Raw genomic sequence first — 21,749 nt, 5'->3', positions numbered from 1 at the left:
TTCTAAACTTTCTGTAAAACCTGCTACACAGAGGCTTTGTGTGCATAATTGTGTGAGTGTGTCTGTAAAACTAAAAAAGGAAGCTGAGAAACCCACCCAATAAAAACAAGTTGCAAGATGCTGAAAGGTCGTTGCTGAGCTGTGAAAGATGCTGGGATTCTTGGCCTCCAGAGGAGAGGAAATCAATCAGGGGCTAGTGACGAGGCTTGATTGCTCAGAGCTTTTGTGAAATAATGTTTTATTAAAGTATAAAAGAGATAGAGAAAGCTTCTGACATAGACATCCAAAGGGGGCAGAAAGAGTGCCCCTCTGCTAGCCTTTGCCAGTATGTTATACCCCTATCAGCAAGCTGTTCATCAGAGAAAGGAGATGTCTCAAAACTCAGTGGCACCAGGCCCCTCACCCACAACATGCATTTTGAGATAACATTGGCAGCAGGTGAGTCATCCCGGGCCATAAAACGATTGGCATGAATCTTGAAGAAAGGCAGGTTTCCAAGCAAATATATAGTTTCATTAACATGGATTAGGAGAGAAATGTATGAGTAAAACATGCAGGTTTGTTGAGCTCTTATTGGTTCTGAGTCTCAAGCGGAACCGACTTGAAGAAAGACAGAGTCTAGGGTAAATACATAGTTCATTAACATAGCTTAAGAAAAACATTTCCACAAGAAAAACGCATTGGTTAGCTCAAGGTTTGAGAAAAGTTAAATTCAGGTGGAGCCAGGTGTCGTCATGGCAACACAGAATTTTAAGAGAAACCTCCTTTTAATTTTGTATAGAGAAGGGGAAAAAAAAAATCTTAAACTTGTAGGTCGTTTCCTCCTGCCACTTAAGGGAGAGAAAAAAGTGTCTGATATTTGCAGCCTATTTCCTCCATTTGGAGATCCCTAGCCTTCCTGCCTGTTACCCTCTCAATGCCAAGTGGAGAACAAGAAGTCAGCTGAAGCAGAAGGTGGTCATGAAAATGAAAGTCCCCCAGAAATGCACAGAAATCTCGGACAGGGATGTAGGCTTTCAATACGAGGTGTGTTGGAGACCAGTCTTATCTAGATTTTAAGAGGCAAGATGACCATGAATGTTATGTAGATTAAGTAGTAAATGCTCAACAAAGGTTACAGATGACATTAAAAAATTATAAACATTGGACTTAGTAGAATGTTATAATTATCTGTAAAATGGAAAGGGTCCTGGAGAAGAAATTAGAGGTTCTGGGTATGAATATTTTCTTTTCTTTTTTCTTTTTTTTATTATTTTATTATTTTCTTTTCTTCGACTCCCAGCATCTTTATTTCCTAGAATCTAGATACAATGAACTCTAGCAGGACAGTTACTACTATTTAAGCCTAAACTTAAGGTTCTTTAAATTAGTTCAATATTTGTAAATATGAGAATTCACATTCTAAACAGTGAAAAATTTACTCAATATTAATGTAACTACACAAAATTTTGTATGCAGCACATGGACTTTTATATTTCAGAATTCTTTTAAAAAATGGAAGTATAGTTGATTTATAACATTAATTTCAGGCATATAACAAAGTGCTTCAGTGATATGTGTGTGTATAACTTTTTCAGATTCTTTTCCATTGTAGATAGGCTATTATAAGATATTGAATATAGCTTTCCCTCTCCTATACAGTAAATCCTTATTGTTTATCAATTTTATACATTGTAGTGTGTGTCTGTTAATTCCAAACTCCTAATTTATCCCTCCTCCTCCCCTTTCACCTTTGGTAGTCATAAGTTTGTTTTCTATGTGTGTGAGTTTATTTTTGTTTAGTAAATAAGTTCATTTTAATCATTCTTTTTAGATTCCACAGATAAGTGATATCATATGGTATTTGTCTTTGTCTAATTGACTTCATTCACTTAGTATGATAACTTCTAGGTACATCCATGTTGCTACAAATGGCAATGTTTCATTGTTTTTCATGCCTGAGTAATATTCCACTATATGGAAGCAATCTAAATGCCCATTGACAGAGCTGTCATTTATTGCCCATTAAATGGGCATTTAGGTTGCTTCCATGTCTTGGTTATTGTAAATATTTGCTGCTATAAACATGGGGGTGCATGTATCTTTTCAAATTAGAATTTTCATCTTTACCAGATACATGAATGTGGTCTTTTTATAAGCTCTTATCTATAAAAAATTCTTTTTGCTTATCTGTCCTAACCTATGAAAGTTTGCAACCAACAGACCCCCTCCCACAGCTTTTCACTGTGTCCTTAAAATATATAACTGATTCTTCCTCTTAGACAAGGAGAAAAGAGAAAAATTCCTACTCAGAAAAAAAGTTAATCCAGAATTATCAAATTTTGGTTTCAGCAGGTAAAACACCAAAAATAGATTATAGGAAATTCTTACTTAAGTCTTTTAAATCCCGTGGATGGAGGAGCCTGGTGGGCTGCAGTCCATGGGGTTGCTAAGAGTCAGACACAACTGAAGCGACTTAGCAACAGTAGTACTATAGTGATTTACAGTCTTGACCAAAAGAAGATATAGGTTTCTCAATAAACTCTGTTTTAATGTGTCTCCAACTTTTATAACAGCTTTTTGGTCAACTTGTTTCCATTAGATATTACTGATTTTATTTATTTTTATATTGTATTTTTTAAATTAGAGGATTATTACTTTACAATAGTGTGGTGGTTTTTTGCCATACATCAACATGAATCAGCATTAGGTATACATATGGCCCCTTCCTCTTGAACCTCCCCACCCACCTCGCTCCCCATTCCACCCCTCTAGGTTATCATAGAACATTGGCTTTTTGTTCCTTGCATCATACATCAAATTTGTACTGGCTATTTTACATATGGTAATGTATATGTTTCAAAGCTATTATATTTACTGTATATCAGAAACTAACAGAAATTGTAAATCAACTATACTCCAATAAAAATTTTTCAAAAAAGGCCAAAAACATTGCTGATTTGAAAAACTGACAACTTAAACTTTCCATACACACAAAAACACAAGCAGTCCACAACACATTTGCTTTTCCTTCTAAAGTTTTATAATGCATTACCATTAACAAGTCTTTTACCTTTAAACTTAAATGGCCAACAGAAGCAAACAGTTCTGAGAATATGCTTCCACACTTAAGGACTGATTAAGACTGGGGTGGCAGGCATTAGGCATATTATTCACTTAGTTTTGTGAACTTTCTGGGTAGACTTAGTGATCTTCCTAGCTCCAGCTGTTTTCTCATCCACTGCTTGATGACACTCAAGACAGCCATCTGTCTCATGTCACAAGCAGCGAAATCCTAAGGAGGACTGTCAGAAAAGCTCTCAAAATGCACGAGCTTTCTAGGAACCATATGAACCATGCCAGTGTCACCAGCTTTACAGAACTTGGAGCCACTTTCCAGTTTCTTCCCAGAATAATAATCAACCTTCTTCTTCAGTGCAGCAAACTTGGAAGCAACACGAGCTATGTGACAGCCCTGCACAAGGGCAGAGCCGGCAGTGATTGGGACTGGATGCCATAGGATAATTTCCTGAGCTGTGAAGCCAGCTGTTTCCACTGGTGGGTCATTTATGTTTTCACCGGTCACACTGCTACAACCAACATCTTTGAAAGACGTGTTCTTGACATTGAAGCCCATCTTGTCCCTAGAAAGTTGTCCTTGTTCAGTCACTAAGTCATGTCTGACTCTCTGTGACACCAGAGACTGCAGCACTCCAGGCTTCCCTGTCCTTCACTATCTCCAGGAGTTTGCTCAAACTCCTGTCCATCGAGTCAATGATGCCATCTACCCGTTTCATCCTCTGTCGTCCTCTTCTCCTCCTGCCTCAATCTTTCCTAGCATCAGGGTTTTTTCCAGTGAGTCGGCTCTTCACATCAGATGGCCAAGGTATTGGAGGTTCAGCTTCAACATCAGTCCTTGCAGTGAATATTCAGGTTGACTTCCTGTTGGATTAACTGGTTGGATCTCCTTGCAGTCCAAGGGACTCTCAAGAGTCTTCTCCAGCACCACAGTTCAAAAATATCAATACTTTGGCACTCAGTCTTCTTTATGGTCCAGCTCTCACATCCATACTGGGAAAACCATAGCTTCGACTATACAGATCTTTGTTGACAAAGTGATGTCTCTGCTTTTTAATATGCTGTCTAGGTTTGTCATAGCTTTTCTTTCAAAGAGCAAGTGTCTTTTAATTTCAAGGCTGCAGTCTCTGTATGCAGTGATTTTTGAACCCAAGAAAATAAAATCCATCACCATTTCCACTGTTTCTCCATCTATTTGCCATGATGTGATGGGACTGGATGCCATGAACTTCGTTTTTTGAATGTTAAATTTAAAGTCAACTTTTTCACTCTTCTCTTTTCCATCATCAAGAGGCTCTTTAGTTCTTCTTCATTTTCTGCCATACTGGTGGTATCTGCCTCATCTGCTTATCTGAGGTTATTGATATTTCTCCTGGCAATCTTGATTCCAGCTTGTGATTCATCCAGCCAGGCATTTCGCATGATGTGCCCTGCATAGAAGTTAAATAAGCAGGGTGACAATATACAGCCTTGGTGTACTTCTTTTCCAGTTTTGAATCCATTCATTGTTCTATGTCCAATTCTAACTGTTGTTTCTTGACCTATGTACAGGTTTCTCAGGAGGCAGGTAAGGTTGTCTGGTATTCTCATCTCTTTAAGAATTTTCCACTATTTGTGTCATTCACTCAAAGCTTTACAATGCATTTCAAAAGATCTGACTTCAGTTGTAATGTTGACTAGAGTAAATGTGACCATTATGCTGGGTTTGAGGACACCGGTCTCCACAAGGCCAGTACCAATACCACCAATTTTGTAGACACTCTGGAGGGGTGGATGCAAGGGTTTGTCAGATGCAAGAGTTGGTGGCAGGATCCAGAGGTTCAAGCCGCATGGTTTCACTGGCATTGTCATTTTTATGAGTGACTTTCCATTACTTGAGCCAAAGCGTGTTTGCACTTGGCTGCAGTATGCTGTCACTATTCCAAACAGAAACTGGTACAAATGATACTGTGTTGGAGCTTTTGCCAGTTTTCTTAATGTAGGTGCTGACTTCCTTAATGATTTCCTCGTATCTCTTCTGGCTGCCGGGTGTCTCAGTGGAATCCATTTTAATACCAATAATTAGTTGTTTTACTCTCAGTTTATAAGCCAGAAGAGAACACCCTCACGGGTCTGCCCATTCTTGGAGATACCTGCTTCAACTTCACCAACACCGGCAGCAACAGTCAGGACAGCACAGTCAGCCTAACCTGTGCCTATTGTCATGCTTTTGGTAGTCTCTGTGTTCCAGGGCATCAGTGATACTACTTGCTGGTCTTGAATTTCTACAGGGAAATATCAATGATGATACCAAGCCCACATGCAGCTTTCATTTTGTCCAAGATCCAGGCATACTTGAAGAAATCCTATCGTGTATCAGTCACCTCCTTCTCAAATTTTTTCTATGGTTCTTTTGTTGATACCACCCTGTTTGTAGATCTTGTGGTGTAGACTTGCTGTAATCTCTGTCTAGTGAGAACAATATTGACATGAGTCTTTTTCCTTCCCATTTTGGCTTAGATTTAGTTGTGATGCTTGTGTCCTGGCAGCCAATCTGTTGTGAAAAAGCAGGTTTGAATTCTGTGGCATTAAGAAATTATGTAACTTTGGGAAAAAGCTTAACTACTAGGAGTTGCAGTTTTCTTACCTGTCAAAGGATAGAAAAAGCTAATGATCAGTTTTCTTATCTGTAAAATGGCTCCAGTGTTAACTAAAATGCGTGAGGAAGGAGCCCAGAATTTGGAATAAGAAATATACACATAAAATATACCTAGGTTTGCATCCAGCTCCTGCCACTCTCTGGCTGTGCCACCTTCAGTTAGCTGCTTAAATTCCTAAGCCTCAGTTTCTTTACCTATAAAGTATAAAATAACACCTGTGCCTCAGATGGGCTTCCATCTGACATGGTGCTACTAGTAACGCACCCATCTGCCAATGCAAGAGACGTAAGAGACCTGGGTTTGATCCCTGGATTGGGAAGATCCCCTGGAGGAGGGCATGGCAGCCCACTCCGGTATTCTTGCCTGGAGAATCCCTTGAATGGAGGAGCCTGGCAGACTACAGTCCATAGGGTCACAAAAAGTCAAACATGACTGAAGTGACTTAGCGTGCACACACACACACACACATGCCTCTGAAAGATGGCTTTGAAAGGATTAAATATTTTAGCCTAGGTAGACATGCTTGATAAATATTAGACCCATCTCTTTCATTATTTAAATTCAATTTATTTGCTCAGTTTCCTTCTCCATAACCTTGAAAGGGAGAAAAATTCTGGTTCTGTTGTACAGGGTGGCCCAACTTCACATCAGCTTAGTTCTGTTGAGAAAAGGAAATCATGCTAATTCATCTTTGCATTTATCAATTGTATGGAATTTAGCAGCAATATTAAAATCCATATGCCATTATGGTTACTGATAAAATGTACTAAGTTTAACCAAGAAGGTGTTATTTAAGGAATGGCATCCAGGGAGGTGATAATTTTTGCCTACGATTTGTTTTATTACTATGTAGCTTTTGTATCTCCTATAAAGATAATACTTTCCCAGCATCAATTCTAAACCCCCAATTTTTTTGTTTTAATAATCCTGGAAGACACAGTAGTAGTGGAACTGTTGCTCACTTTTTTCCCCCCTGGGAATGATTGGAAGCTGTTTGTGTCACCCACCTCTTTCCTAATCCCACTAGGCTGTAAATACCTCCATTTAGATTTACAGCAAAAGATAGCCCACAGTGAAGAAGATATGAAACCCTCAATTTTCCTGTACAAGTGGGAAGTCCATTTCTTCATCTGGATCATGTCCTAGTGTTTCTTCTCACTAAATAGCCAGCCATCATCAGGATGCCTTGGACAGGACTTCATCTCACTAAATACCGCTTTTGCGGTATTGTTGAAAAACAACTAGAGCCAGGGGACAAGTCTGTCTGTCTTACATCTGTCCATATTTCTTTCTGTCTCCCTAGGTTTCTAGTATCATGAAAGGAGAAAGGGAGCTCTTCTCAGGACCTAAGAAGTGTTGATGGGCCACCTTTTCTGTCCTAAATCTTGTATTCCTTGTTGGCCTCATGCTGTCTCCATTTTGCCCACAGTTTGTACCTGAGCTTTACTTACCAAAGAAAGTTAAATTTAGGGCAGTGGGTCTGAGAATGAGTGGAAAGCATGTAACATTATACAGGATGTAAAAATATATATTCTTAATTTTGGTTCATATTTCCATCTGTTAACGGGATGAGATCTTAATGGGAGTTTATGCTGACCCAGTCCCTTTATAATCATTCCTAGGTTGAAAAAGATAGTTCTAAGCTGATGAAGAATTTCCAAATGATTATTGTATTTCAAAAGATGCTCTACTAGGCATTGTGTTGATATGTGTATTGCCTATATTCCTGACCTAATATTAATATTTTCTTTTTATGTGTATTGCCCATCATTTTTTTGCTGAGTATTAATGATCTAAATTCTAAATTCCTAAAAGAAATAAGCAGATTATGAATGTTTATCTACCATATTGTCATTAGGATGGTGATGGAGTACAAAAATAGTTGGTGCTGATTTATTTTGCCCTGGAAATTCATAATACCCCAAGTCATAAATATACCCTAAACTGAGAGGTTCAGTGTTTCAGTGTAGATGTAACATCAAAACTATGCCTTCGATTTTGATTGATGAGCAAGAAGACCTTCGTCAGGTCAGCAGGATGAAATTGTGCTAATAAAGGAAAATGAGACATAGAAAAATAGTTTTAGAGGTTCAGAACTTTATTAGAATTAATAGCTAAGTGATAATGGGCTCTAAATATATCCTATAATGAACAGAGGGCAAGGAATAGCTAACTTAAAGTAGACAGGCTATTTTCCAGAAGTTGATTGTTTTGTAACTCAACATAGTTTCACATAGGATTAGTAAATGGTGGTTGTTTTCTCAAGGCCGTATATGCATTTGTAAATGTGGTGTATGAAGCCTAGGACTTCAGAGAATGGTGTAGGCATGGGGTGAAGGAGGCAGCGGGTGCAGAGAGCTGGAATAAGATTGGGCTTCTCTGGAGCACTGGGGTGAGTAGTCGGAGTCATCTGGAGCATGCATGCTGCAGTCTAGTTCCAGTGATGGCCCATGGCACCTGGGCCTTCTGACTTATTGAAGTCTGACCAGTAACCACAAAGCCATATCAATTCAACTTCCTAAATGCTTATTGTGCTTGCGTGCTAAGTCGCTTCAGTCATGTCTGACTCTTTGCAACCCTATGGACTATAGCCTGCCAGGCTCCTCTGTCCAGGCATGAATATTGGAGTGGATTTGCCGTGACATCCTCCAGGGGATCTTCCTCACCCAGGAATGGAATCCGTGTCTCTGACATCTAACCTGCACCAGTTGGTGGGCTCTTTACCACTAGCGTCACCTGGGAAGCCCAAGTGCTTCCTAAACCTGTGTAATTCTCCTTAATTTTATTACCAACACCATCTCCCACTAGGACTCCTGGAATAATTTTCTAATCGCTCTGCTCTGTATCTATACTTTCCCATTGAGTGTCCATAATACAATCAAACTGATCTTTAAAGACTCAACTTTTAGAAAATCATGGCTGTATTTGAATCTGTCAATAATTTTCCATTGTCCTTAAGGCCCCAAATGCTCAATGATCAAAACATTTAAACTCCATTTGGTGGTCGTAAGGTAGGCAACACTTTCCCCAACAACAAGCAGTTGTAATGAAGAGGAGATTGCAATTTGTTTGGCCAATTAATTGACATTTCAATATATAGCTACTAATAAAATAACTCCAATATTTACTGTAACTCAATTCTATTCAAAAGTCTTTAACTCATGGTCTGCAGTCCAGAACCTGCCTGTAAACATGTTTTGTTTAGCTTATACAGTATTAAAAACATTTCAGGCAGTATTTTAAAATTGGGAGAATGAAAATAACTGAGACTTCCAGCTTTCTTAAACATGGAGAGTCTGAAGACCTGGGATTCATATTCCCTTCCTGGTAGCAAGAAGCTGGAACAGAGTGGTAGGTGTCCGTTTTATGGAGAGCAGTGGTTCTCAAACATTTTAGGTGGGCATGCAGTATATTAAAATCACCTGGAGGCCTTGATAAGCCACAGATTGCAGGTCTCACCAGGGAGTTTTCGATTCAGTGGGTCATGATCCAAAAATGTGTATTTCTGACAATCTACCAGGTGAGGCTCATGCTGCAGGTCTGGGGTCCATACTTGGAGAACCACTGAGGTAGGAAATGTGCTTTCCAGCAAAGCATGGTCTTTCCACATACTGGTTCCTGTACCTTGGGTATCTGCTGCCACTTTATCACCAAGCTCACATTACTGCCTTTGGTCTATTTAGAGAAATATTTTCCCCTATGTATCTCTCCAGATAGTGGGAAAATTTAAAAAAAAAAAAGAAAAAAAGGAGAACTGTTTGTCTTTGTGGAAGCAAAGAACATTTCAACATGTTTAAAATACAGACCCTTTGGCCTTTTTACTCAGACTTGACTTTGTGACCTGTTTCATGGCAACTTTCACACACATAAGAAGAGTTTGCCAATAAACCTCAAACTTAGGATTTCAGTCATTTATAACTGGGTTTGAGCTCCTGGCTCTGCCTTTTACCAGCTTTGTGACCGTGGAAAGCTTTTGAATCTTATTAAGACTCATTTCCTCATCTATAATAGAGGGATTTTTAACGATACATATGTTAAAATAAAAAAACAAATGGAAACCAGCCTTGAAAATTCCCTAAGCAGACGAAACCAGCAGAAATTAATTTAGTTTATTTTGCAAGACTTAACTTGACCTGGGTCATTTCTTGCTGATGCCTCTGGAAATCATAAGGAAAACTTAAACTGTTTCCCAAAATTGTCACGGTAACCACGGGTTAGTTCCCTATCACTTAAGGAAATTCTAATATTATAGTCTATCACTGTGAAGAATAAATAGTCACTTCACTGCTTTGTCATTTTATAAGCTGCTTTACAAATCCCATGGACAAAGGGGCCTGGTGGGCTACAGCCCACAGGGTCACACAAAGTTGGACATGACTGAAGTGACTTAACACAAGCTGCCTTACAAAAATATACCCCAGAGCCTCCTTCCATATTTTGGTTTGAGTTTTCCCAGTTTGCAAACTGTCTTTTTGGTGTGTGTGCAGTAAAGTTTTACTAATTACTACTTTGGTGGTTTGTTGGATTTACTTCTGTTATTTATAAACTTTTGATACCTACTCCACTAACTCACTCCAGTATTCTTGCCCTGGAGAATCCCATGGACAGAGGAGCCTGGTAGGCTACAGTCCACGGGGTCGCAAAGAGTTGGACATGACTGAGCGACTTCACTTTCACTTTCCACTGGTTTTATTGTGGAATTAAAAGATTGCATGGTGCTTGCTACACAATAAAGTGTTCAATAACTTCTATCTGCCAGTTTTATTGCTGAGATTTTAATATAGATTTTAAAATGATGTAACCAGAAGCTGGAAGGAGAGGAAACATCTAAGCAGAAATGTAAAGCATTGGGAACATGGGAAAGCTGGATCAGGAAGTTTAAAATCCAAACTGAGTAGCAGTTTGCAAAGAGGACATAGGACAACAAAAGGAGGAGGAAGGAAAGGCAGGAAAAATAAGGAAGGGGTACCTGCTACTTAGAGAAATTGTGTAATGTTAACAGACAACAGGAAAAAAAGCAGAACTATCAAACTACAGTTTTTTTTTTTTTCTTCTTGGTCAAAGAGAAGTATTTGCAGTCAGAAAAGGAAGAATAAACATTGGTAAGAGGAATCTAAGTTTCTTAGAGACAGGAAGAGAGCCATCCAAATGAGTTCACATTAGCTACGTCATGTGTGTGTGCAAAGTCACTTCAGTCATGTCCGACTCTTCGAGATGCTATGGACTTTAGCCTGCCAGGCTCCTCTGTCCATGGGATTCTCCAGGCAAGAATACTGGAGTGGGTTGCCATGCCCTCCTCCAGGGGATCTTCCTGACCCAAGGATCGAACCCATGTCTCCTGCTGCTCCTGCATTGCAGGTGGATTCTTTACCACTAGTGCCAACTGGGAAGTCCCGTATGCTACTAGGAAAAGGGCAGGCAAGATTGGGAAACCACAAATGGCAATCTATGAGGAATCACATTGCATGAGCATATGTCCAACACATATGACACAGGATTTATTCTGATTTCCAGAAGAGACAAATCTACTCAGTCTTATAACTTCATGTCTTATAAACTGATAAGCTTGATGTTTACCCCAAGTGAAGCAGTATACAGATTGTTTATAAGCATTTAGAGGGCTTCCCTTGTGGTTCAGCTGGTAAACAATCCACCTGCAATATGGAAGACCTGAGTTCGATCCCTAGGTTGGGAAGATCCCCTGGAGGAGGGAAAGGCTACCTACTCCAGTATTCTGACCTGGAGAACTCCGTGGACTGTATAGTCCATGGGGTCGCAAAGAGTCAGACATGACTGAGAGACTTTCACTTTCATAAGCATTTAGAAAAGGTAAAAGATGATTATAAACATTAGTTCCTAAATGTTGAGTTTTGTCATTTTCCTTTCTGAGAAGATTATTGAGCTACTAGATCATGAAAATTAGTCAATCATCTGGTGAATAGCTATTGAATACCAACTAGGTGCAGGGATAGTGTCTGTCACATTTTTATTGGAGAAATGAGCAATACGTTCATTTATTAATGACCATGGGATAGAATCAAGTGTTCTAGGAAGCAATGAGACAGAAATCTGACCAGGTACACAAAAGGAGTGGTGGCGGTCTTTACCAAAATTGAAAAGGCAGTAGCTGCTGAATGGAATAATAGAAGACAAATTACCTTTAGACTTAAAATATATCAGTGATGTTGAGATGTCTGTTAAGATACAGCTATGGAGCTCAGAGGCCCTGGACTGGAGATACAGATGTGGGGTTAATTAGTGTGTATGATTGTCCGATTTTCACAGTGGCTGAAATTTCTGAGTGTTGAGTGGGAAGAGAGCTAGAATGCAGGGAACACCAATAGTAAAGAAAAGAAGAAAGGTACTTACAAAGGCCTGAGAGACAAAGCTCAGTTTGATGAGAGGAGAACCAAAAGAGAGTGCTGTTACCCTGGATGAGGGAGGCGGACACTGCTACACAGTGTTGAGGGCACACGTGGTTTGGAGACATGGTTTGCTGTGACACTAATTGGCATTGATGTATGACTTTTGTGCATCAGTCCTCAGCTGTAGGGCTACACCCTCACCTCAGGATGAAGGAAAGGAAGAGGGAGACGGACTGAGTGCTCTAAGAATGAGAGGTCTGCAGAAATGGTAACATGAAAGAGCAAGGGGTAGGAGCAGAAGCTGTTGAAGAAGTAGAGTCATATGGTGATTAATTAAGATCATGTGCTATTGAGTGGGCAGCCAAAATACTGGTTAGCATAACTGAGACTTAAAATAGCATTGTTGGAACAAATGGTCAAATCTAGCTGAGTGAAAAAATCTCATAGGATGTATGCCTGTTCCTCCTCTTGCCCAAGGAATTGGCAAAGTGCTGAATGAAACAACTACGACAAATTCTGTGGAACGAAGACATATACACCATACTCTCTCCTTCTTTATTTCCCTTAAAGGGACGATAAATATCTGATTAACATTTTCTTTTTTTAAGAAGGGATTTTAAGAGAGCAATGAACTGAATCAACATTTTCCGTCTGGACACAAAAATGTGGAATTCAACTGACAGTGTACAAATGAAAAATACCTTTCAGATTTTATGTTGTTGTTCAGTTGCTCAGTCATGTCCAACTCTTTGTGACCCCATGGACTACAGCTCGCCGGGTTTCCCTGTCCTTCACCACCTCCCAGAGCTTGCTCAAACTCATATCTATTGAGTCGATCATGCCATCCCACCATCTTGTCCTCTGTCATGCCCTTCTTCTTTTGCCTTCAATCTTTCCCAGCATTAGGATCTTTTCCAATGAGTCGGCTCTTCCCATCAGGTGGTCAAAGTATTGGAGCTTCAGCTTCAGTCCTTCCAGTGAATATTCAGGGTTAGTTTCCTTTATGATTGCCTGTTTGGTCTCCCTGGAGTCCAAGGGACTCTCAAGAATCTTCTCCAACACCACAGTTCAAAAGCATCAGTTCTTTGGCCCTCAGCCTTCTTTACGGTCCAATTCTCACTACTGGAAAAACCATAACTTTGACAATACAGACCTTTGTCAGCAAAGTAATGTCTCTGCTTTTTAATATGCTGTCTAGGTTTGTCAGATTTTATAGTTGACTTTGAATTCACTAATAAAAATATTAATAACATAAATAATGCTTTGAGCATTTATTGTGTGTTAGGTAGTTATAGATGTTTTATATGTATAGTAGATATATGAATCTCATTCCAAAGACTCAGTTAAGAAAGTAACGTAAACATTTCTTCTAAATCAATTCTATGTTAACTCTCCTACTGCCTAGCTAAGAGTAATAATTTCAGGTAGTTTTTGTTTCTCTCTTCAGTCCTGGGTTGAGACAAAGGTTCTGGAGGGATTTACTCCGTCCATGTCTAGTAAATTGGGGAAGTGGGGAGTCATCTGCTGAAGTTGAGTTACCCTAAATCTGCCTTTGGCCTGTAGCACAGCTGTGCCCTTTAGGGTTGGAGGCTCACAGAGATGTTTTGCTGTATCACGTAAGGGCAGGGAAACTTTAAGAGACAATGGACCATCTGTGCTGAGACTTTGCAAGAAGCCATTTCCTCTTTGGGATCTGACTGCTTCCCCAGGAGCACCACCCAGAAAGAAGGGAACTTGGCCCCAGGACCCCCACCATTCTGTCTGCTCTAGTTGTCTCCTCTTTACTTTCTCTTTCTCAGCCCGTGGAAAACCCTATTCTAGGCAGAGAGCTTCCAAATAGGAAAAGGAGTATGTCAAGGCTGTATATCGTCACCCTGCTTATTTAAATTATATGCAGAGTACATCATGAGAAACGCTGGGCTGGAGGAAGCACAAGCTAGAATCAAGATTGCCAGGAGAAATATCAATAACCTCAGATATGCAGATGACACCACCCTTATGGCAGAAAGTGAAGAAGAACTAATGAGCCTCTTGATGAAAGTGAAAAAGGAGAGTGAAAAAGTTGGCTTAATGCTCAACATTCAGAAGACTGAGATCATGGCATCCGGTCCCATCACTTCATGGTAAATAGATGGGGAAACAGTGGAAACAGTGTCAGACTTTATTTTTCTGGGCTCCAAAATCACTGCAGATGGTGATTGCAGCCATGAAATTAAAAGACACTTACTCCTTGGAAGGAAAGTTATGACCAACCTAGAGAGCATATTAAAAAGCAGAGATATGACTTTGCCAACAAAGGTCCGTCTAGTCAAGGCTATGGTTTTTCCAGTGGTCATGTATGGATGTGAGAGCTGGACTGTGAAGAAGGCTGAATGTCAAAGAATTGATGCTTTTGAACTGTGTTGTTGGAGAAGACTCCTGAGAGTCCCTTGGACTGCAAGGAGATCCATCCGTCCATCCATCCAACCAGTCCATCCTAAAGGAAATCAGTCTTGGGTGTTCATTGGAAGGACTGATGTTGAAGCTGAAACTCCAATATTTTGGCCACCTGATGCGAAGAGCTGACTCATTTGAAAAGACCCTGATCCTGGGAAAGATTGAGGGCAGGAGGAGAAGGGGACGACAGAGGATGAGACGGTTGGATGGCATCACCGACTCGATGGACATGGGTTTGGGTGGACTCCGGGTGATGGACAGGGAGGTCTGGCGTGCTGCGGTTCATGGTGTTGCAGAGAGTTGGACATGACTGAGCGACTGAACTGAGGCAGGGAGTGGATGAAATTATGGCTGTCTGACCCCTACTTCTCCCATATATTTTGTCTATACATCATCCCCAAACTCTAAGTCCCCACCTTTAAAACTTTTTGACTAGCTGACTCCTCTCCCTGAAGCAACAAGATCAGGGTTGCCCATATTTTTGGAAAAGAAGAAATGCCAGGAGAAAAATGTGACAAAATAGCTGTGTCACCACACCCACAATAAATTCTTTGTTCTTGAAGCAACAAACTTAGATAACTAATTGGTAGGGTCACTGATGGGTGCACTAATTGGTAGGGTCACTGATGGTTGCAAGAAAGTGTCCTTCCAAATCTGAAATTCTATAGTCCTGCTAATACTAGGAGAGGCCAGTTGGTTTGTGCTGCTGGGAAGAACAGGAGAAACATGGGCATCATTTGAGGTGTAGGGCAGCAGTGGGTCAGACCCTGTTAGGGGCTCTGACCATTATATCTGAGCATGATTTCAAGAGTCTTAAGAAATAATGTGAACGGAACTGAAAACTCTTCTCTGATGTCTAATTGTTGACTTTGCCTCCTCTCTCAAGACCTCTAGTCATTAACTTCTCTTCCAGGTTAGGCCCTGCCATTTCCTCAGCTCCAGTCCTCTGACTGTGCCTTGATAAGACGTCTTAGCCCTTGGACACCCTTACTCTTCTGCCTTGGGGTCAGGACATGGTGGGCTCTGAAATTTTACAGGACATTATTATCAATGAGCATTTATCAGTGTGGGATGTTCAGAGCCCTGTGATAAAGTTTCATATGTTGTAAACCTCAAGGGGCTTCCAATCATGTTGGAGAAATGAGGTACATGCATAATGCACCCCGTCCCAAATGGTCTCTATGTCACTGCTCTAGAAGTTGGGAGAAGGAGAGGAACACGAAAAGGAACTCTCAGCTGCTGAGTCAAGAAGGCGTGCACTTGTGCCACTTGAGTTGCAACTGCTTTTCAAACCCCACCTAAAAATAACTCAAGCTCAATCTGCAGAAATTCTGCCCTGAGTGGGTATGCCTGTGCTCAAGAAGGATGAGTGATTCTTAGACCTCAGCAACTGAGCAGGAAGTTTCGACCTCAGCAACATCAGCAATTAAGACTAATAATATCTCCCATTCTGCTTCAAAGATGAGAAGACTATATAGGTGAAAGAGCACTAGTTGCTGTTCAGATATTTACCGGGATTGTTCATTATTACTTCACATTCAAGAGGTACAGCAGGTGCTTTTACATTCTGATCTAACTACTAAATCCAGAGTGAGGTCCTTCCCTTCAAACAGATCACTCTGATGTTTAATCAGATTCTGAAAACCTCAAACTACCAAAGCACCCATTTTTAAAATTGCTGTTTAAGATGAATGTCCTACCCTTTTATGTTGTATTTTTGAAACGGATTTGATCAGAGCCGTCCTTTGATATTGTAAATATCTGCACATCAGCTCATTTAGTTTCAGATTAATCAAAATATTTAGGCATCTTCAGAGCAATTTCTCATATTCATAAAACAAGGCTGTGGTTATTGACTTCCTGATATTATGTTTTGGGAAATCTCTGTGTGACTTGTGTAAAAGGAATAAAAGCTAGTTTCATGGAACTACATTGTCAGAGTAATGAATGCTTTAAAAGTACATTGATTCAAAGCCTGCCAGGCTCTCCCCCTCCGGCTGCGGCGAGTGTGCCCCAGAGAGTCTTAGAAGGAAGCAAGCTCTTCCTTTGCCCCACTTCCTGTGCCTTCTCAGAGCTGGGCTTCGAGCCAGTGGGAACAGAGAACGGCCAAACTGTTAAAAGGTCAACGGCCAACATGGTGTTCTCAGCATCTCTCAAAGGTTCTTAGGAAACGAGTTGCAGGAAGCTGAGTGGCAGCGAGTGTACCCCAGAGAGTACACTTGAGTTTTTTATTTCACATGATTACATATGCAAATTGGTTTTTGATTCCCTGGGTGCCACGGGGCTAGGGGGTGTCAAGGGAGGTGGAAGAGAAGTGTGCTGGGCATGCATGGGGGGTGGAGGAAGCTGGTCTGGGATTAAAATGTGCTACAGACATTTCCCTAAAGTGAAAAAGCCCCACAATCACAAAAATCCAGACAGTCAGGCAAGAACTGTGAATCTAAAAAATGAGACTGAATTTCCAAGTGACATATGATAATTCTGTGATACATTAAGAATTCTACATTAGCAAGGACTTTTTTTTAAAGAATACTTCATAACTGGCTTTTTAAGGTTTTCCTATTATAGCCAGGTAAGTTAACGCATATCCACCCTGCTCTCTAGACTAAAACACCCCCAAGGAATGATGAGTAAATGTCTGTGACATTTCGGTTAATTGGAGTCGGTGTTAGGGAACCTTTTGACTGTTAACGGCTACAGGCATAACCTTTATTTGTCTTCACTAATGTGGTTTGAGAAGATGCAGGGTTGTGTTGGAGAGTGTGGGCAGAGGTGGGGAATTTTGAAAGCATATGAAGTTGTTTATTAGCTTTGTACGTTTGTGACATTTCAAAGAGAAAACACGAACTTTGCAGAATCATATTCTTTGATGATAGAAATAGTATAACTAGGATATGGACATACAGATAAAAGAGAATACAGTCTGTCTAAAACACATTATAAGGTTGAAAATCCTTATCAAATTTGCCATTTCCTCCACAAGGAAAACATAAGAGATCTAACAGATGTGCTGTCAGACATGGGAAGGTCAACCACAGGAGGAGGGAACTGGATCAGGAAGAAGTAGGACTTGGGGAATAAAATGGAGAAGAAACTGGAGATGAGGGATTTGGACCTTGCACAGCATTATCTAGAAGGTCTGACAACAGACCACAGGTGATGGCCATGCAATGTTAACCACAGAGGATTTCAGAACAAATGATGTTCAAGGGTCTTACTAGCACTGCCCAAGAGGAATATGTAATTTAACACTTTCTAGAGTGACATTTTAAAAAGTAAATAGGAACAAGTGAAATAAACTTTAATAATTTATGGTGTTGAACCCAGTACATCCTGTCAACAGGAGGCACTAGCTACTTCTAGTGTTGGGTAGCCACGCATGACTATGACAGGGCGGATTCAGTCAGGCTTTGGTGGCAGAGAAGTCTGTCAGAGGAAGGCTAGCCTCATGCGGACTGACGGGAACTCTCCTGTTAACCGTTAGTTCACAGAAGAGAAAAAACACGTTAGAAAATTCATCAAAGAATTTCCATCTTATTTGCAGTGAAAGCTATAAAAATTAAAATATCAGTGAGATACTGTTTCCCACCTGTCAAAATGGCCAAAGTTTTTAAAAAAATCGCAATTGTTTGAAGGTAACCATGCTGCTATTAGCAGTGCAAATTGGTATAACTTTTTTTGAAAACAGATTTACATTTCATGTCAAATGTGTTCGATTTTTTTTAACTTCTAAGATTCTACTACGAAAAACAATAAAATTGATTATTTACTGAATGCTGATCATAAAACAGATAATATGCTTAGCGTATGTTTGATGTCTTTTAATCCTAACACCAGCCCTGCAAGTGCTAAGTCACTTTAGTCATGTCCGACTCTTTATGACCCCTTGGGCTGTAGCCCACCAGGCTCCTCTGTCCATGGGATTCTCCAGGCAAGAATATTGGAGGGGATGCTATTTCCTTCTCCAGGAAATCTTCCCAACCCAGGAATTGAACCCGCACCTATTTTTGTCTCCTTCATTGGCAGGCGAGTTCTTCACCACTAGCACCACCTGTGATGGAGTTGTTATTATCCAGTTTTAATCCCTTGAAATAAGCCAAAGTATGGAAAAATTTATTATCACCATGTTACTATAACATGGTTAAAAGGAGCAAAAAATAAAGCTCCCTCCACCCACTAGGAAAAAAAAGATAAAAAACTTAATTTAAAAATCAAGGAATGATTACTTAAGTGAACCTACTCAAGGCAATTGATGTTTCTACTAAAGTGTTCTTAAAGATATATAGTGACATGGAAAATACATGTCTCAGTCTGCCATTGCCTCAATAAAGCTCTATAACAGAAGCGCTGAATCTGGGTGGCATACAACAATAAGCATTTATTTCTCATGCACACGTTTGCAGATTTGCTAGGATGTGGCTCTGCTTTGGGCTTTGGATAAACTGACTTTGGCTGCAGGCTTTTGTATGATGCACTGTATTCATTTTAGAGCCTGTGTTGAAGGACATCTGCTACTGGGGGAAGCTCTTCTCATGGGGGACCCCTGGAGTGCAAGAGGGCGTGGGGGCACCGGAACAACAGTGTCTGCACAGCACGTTTTAAGCATCTGCTTGCTTCGTGTCTGCTAACTTTCCAAAGCCAGTCCCGTGGTCAAGCACCTGGCCTAAATGTGAGGAGTGGAAAAGTTCCTCTCCCTGCCGCGAGAAAGTGGCAAGAAAGTTATACATAATTTTTATTGCAGCAGAATAGAGAATTCAGCCTACCACGGTCTGCTTTCCAACACTGTTATTCACATCCCTGCCACATATACTCACCCCCATTCCAACATCCCTCCAACTCTCATCCCATGATGGCACCAGGCTAAGAAGAAAGCACCTCTGGATCTACATCCAGATGTCATTCCTATTGGTCTAGAGACCTTTGAGCTAAAAAAGACAAGTCATCTCTCTCCTCCCACATCTTGCGTACAAAAGTGGAACAGGAACAAGATGACCACAGTAAACACCCCCATTCTAATAGGGGAAGAGTGAGAAGCATATAGTAGTCATGGGCTTATAGCAATTGCAAAATCCTGGTAGGCAAATGTTGCCAGGTTCCCCTACCTGGCTGAAGAGAATGTTCTTGGATTAGATTCCATTACTGTGCCCTGGGAGGATCCTCCTATACCCCAGTCTGGTCTTCCCTCAAGCTCTTGGTACTACTCTTTGGGAGGTCCTTCTTTGCCAAAACTTCCCTCTTGCCGTGTCTGAAGACAGCATGAGGGAATATGCCCAATTTGGTAGCTGAGCAACCTTCTCAACTTGCTTCCTGCCTGAAGATAGTTGGGGAAAGAGAAGGTATTTTCATATCTAAAAGAGCCATGATCACTTTTAATTCAAGCTGATGTAAATTTTTCTCAAAACAGTTGAATTTTCCATTCCTACAAATGCTAGTATTTCTGAGCTCTGTTCACTCTCAATTCTTTGAAAACTTGCCTTGTTTTTCTCTGCTTTCATCTCTTACAGTACCTTTTCAAATGCAATTAGCAGCAGCCCACTTATCCTATCAACACCGTGCATTGCGCTTGCTGGTCATGCCAACTTTATCAAGTCCAATTTCAGACTTTTGGTTTATTTAAAGTAACAGCTATAACAAATGTTTCAACACTAAATAACAGGGATCAAGGTTGTTCCAGCCTCCCGTGACAATAACCCTGTTGCCTGCTCTCTAGTCCCCAAGCTGCTGGCACATGTTTTAGGATTTGTTACCGCGGTCCCCTATTTCTAGTCCTTATTTTAGTCTTAGTTAGCTATTGTCACAATAATGCTATATAACAAGCAGCTATAAAATCTTAGAGGCATGCAGCAGTAAGCATTAACTTCTCACTTATGTGGGTTGGCTGAGGTTTCGCTCAACTTCCAGCTCAGTGGCAGCTGGGCTTAGGTCTTGGCCTTGGGTTGGGTTCACGTCTGCTCCACTTGTGGTTGTTCTGTAGCCTCGGCTGCATGAGCTTGTCTCTTGATGGACAAACACATTGCAAGGGAACAAGCCCAGCCATGTCAGCACATTCCAAGCCTGTGCTTGCATCATGTTGCTTTGTCTTTTTATTCTGTATTTTTGATGCTTTAGCATTTTGGGGGCCTTGTTGACACTGGAGGGACTGCCCCTCCCAGGATTAGCTAATTCCTGGAGACAGTGAATAGCTAAATTTTTCCAGTATGCCTTTCATATGCAAACTGATATAGAGGCCATACCCCCAACCTTCTCTTTTATGGAGCTCTTACATTCCTGGCCAATACTTCCCTGCTCTAATCACCCCAGGGCCAGGTGCCAGACAATTAGGAACAACACAGAACCCACTGAAACTATTAAAAATAGTCAATCTGCGTACGCTGCTTCACCCGTTCCTTCCCACAGAAACCACAATAAAGATCGTGCCCACATTTTCCCCTTGTTCCTTCTGCCTCCTGACTGACCCTGTGTGGCCTGTGGTGTGGCGTATCTCCTTTTCTTGAGATCTGTAAGTGAACAAACTCTCTCTTCAGTGGCATTTATTTCTGGATCTGTTGACTTTGCCATACCTGAATAACTACTAATATCCCTTTGACCAATTTAAGTCACTTGGCCAAGCCCAAAGTCAAGGTGTGAAGAAGTATCCTCTGCTCACCAGCTTTGGCAAGAATGAGTACATACATTAGAAGGGAGTGAAGAATTGGACACTGTTTACCAGAATGGCAAGCCTGTGGATGTCTAATTCTATCAGAGGAATTGGGACTCTAGAATCCCAGTTCTATTAGAAGACTTGGGACTCATAATTCAATTTGCCAAAACTGAGATAGGGAGCATGATTTCAAATATATACAACTGAATCTATGCAGAGAAAGAAGTCTTGAAGGAAACATTAAAATATTAATAGGGTATATTTTGGGGTGCTAAGACTGTGGATGATTAAAATTATTCTCTTTCTCTATTTTACCAATTGTCTTTCATGAGGATATATTTATTTTAAAATTTAAAATGTACAATATTAACTAGAAATATTAACTGAGTCTTCTAAGTATTAAACTAAAATTGCTTGAATATCTTCTGCTTAGGAATGGTCCTAAAAGCATGGGCAAGGAGAATTTGCTGCTGATTCCACATGTTAGAACAGAAAGGCTTTCAGAGCAGAGAGCCATGAAGGGCCTGGCAGGGGCCACCTTCTTTTTATTTGCCATTGAAAATGTGGCTCACAGACCACAAGTATCAGCATCACCTGGACACTTTTTTAGAA

The 21,749-nt window shown here is 40.6% G+C and overlaps 1 pseudogene; it reads right to left on the bottom strand.

Moving 5' to 3' along the window:
• Nucleotides 1–3,274: 3,274 nt before the first annotated feature.
• On the bottom strand, nt 3,275–20,055 carry LOC122682721 (annotated as a pseudogene).
• Nucleotides 20,056–21,749: the final 1,694 nt, after the last annotated feature.

The sequence above is a fragment of the Cervus elaphus genome, chromosome 1 (assembly GCF_910594005.1).
Source record: "Cervus elaphus chromosome 1, mCerEla1.1, whole genome shotgun sequence".
Classification (NCBI taxonomy): Eukaryota; Metazoa; Chordata; class Mammalia; order Artiodactyla; family Cervidae; genus Cervus; species Cervus elaphus.
The sequence above is the reverse complement of the archived record's forward strand: the minus strand, read 5'-3'. Positions and strand labels throughout refer to the sequence as shown.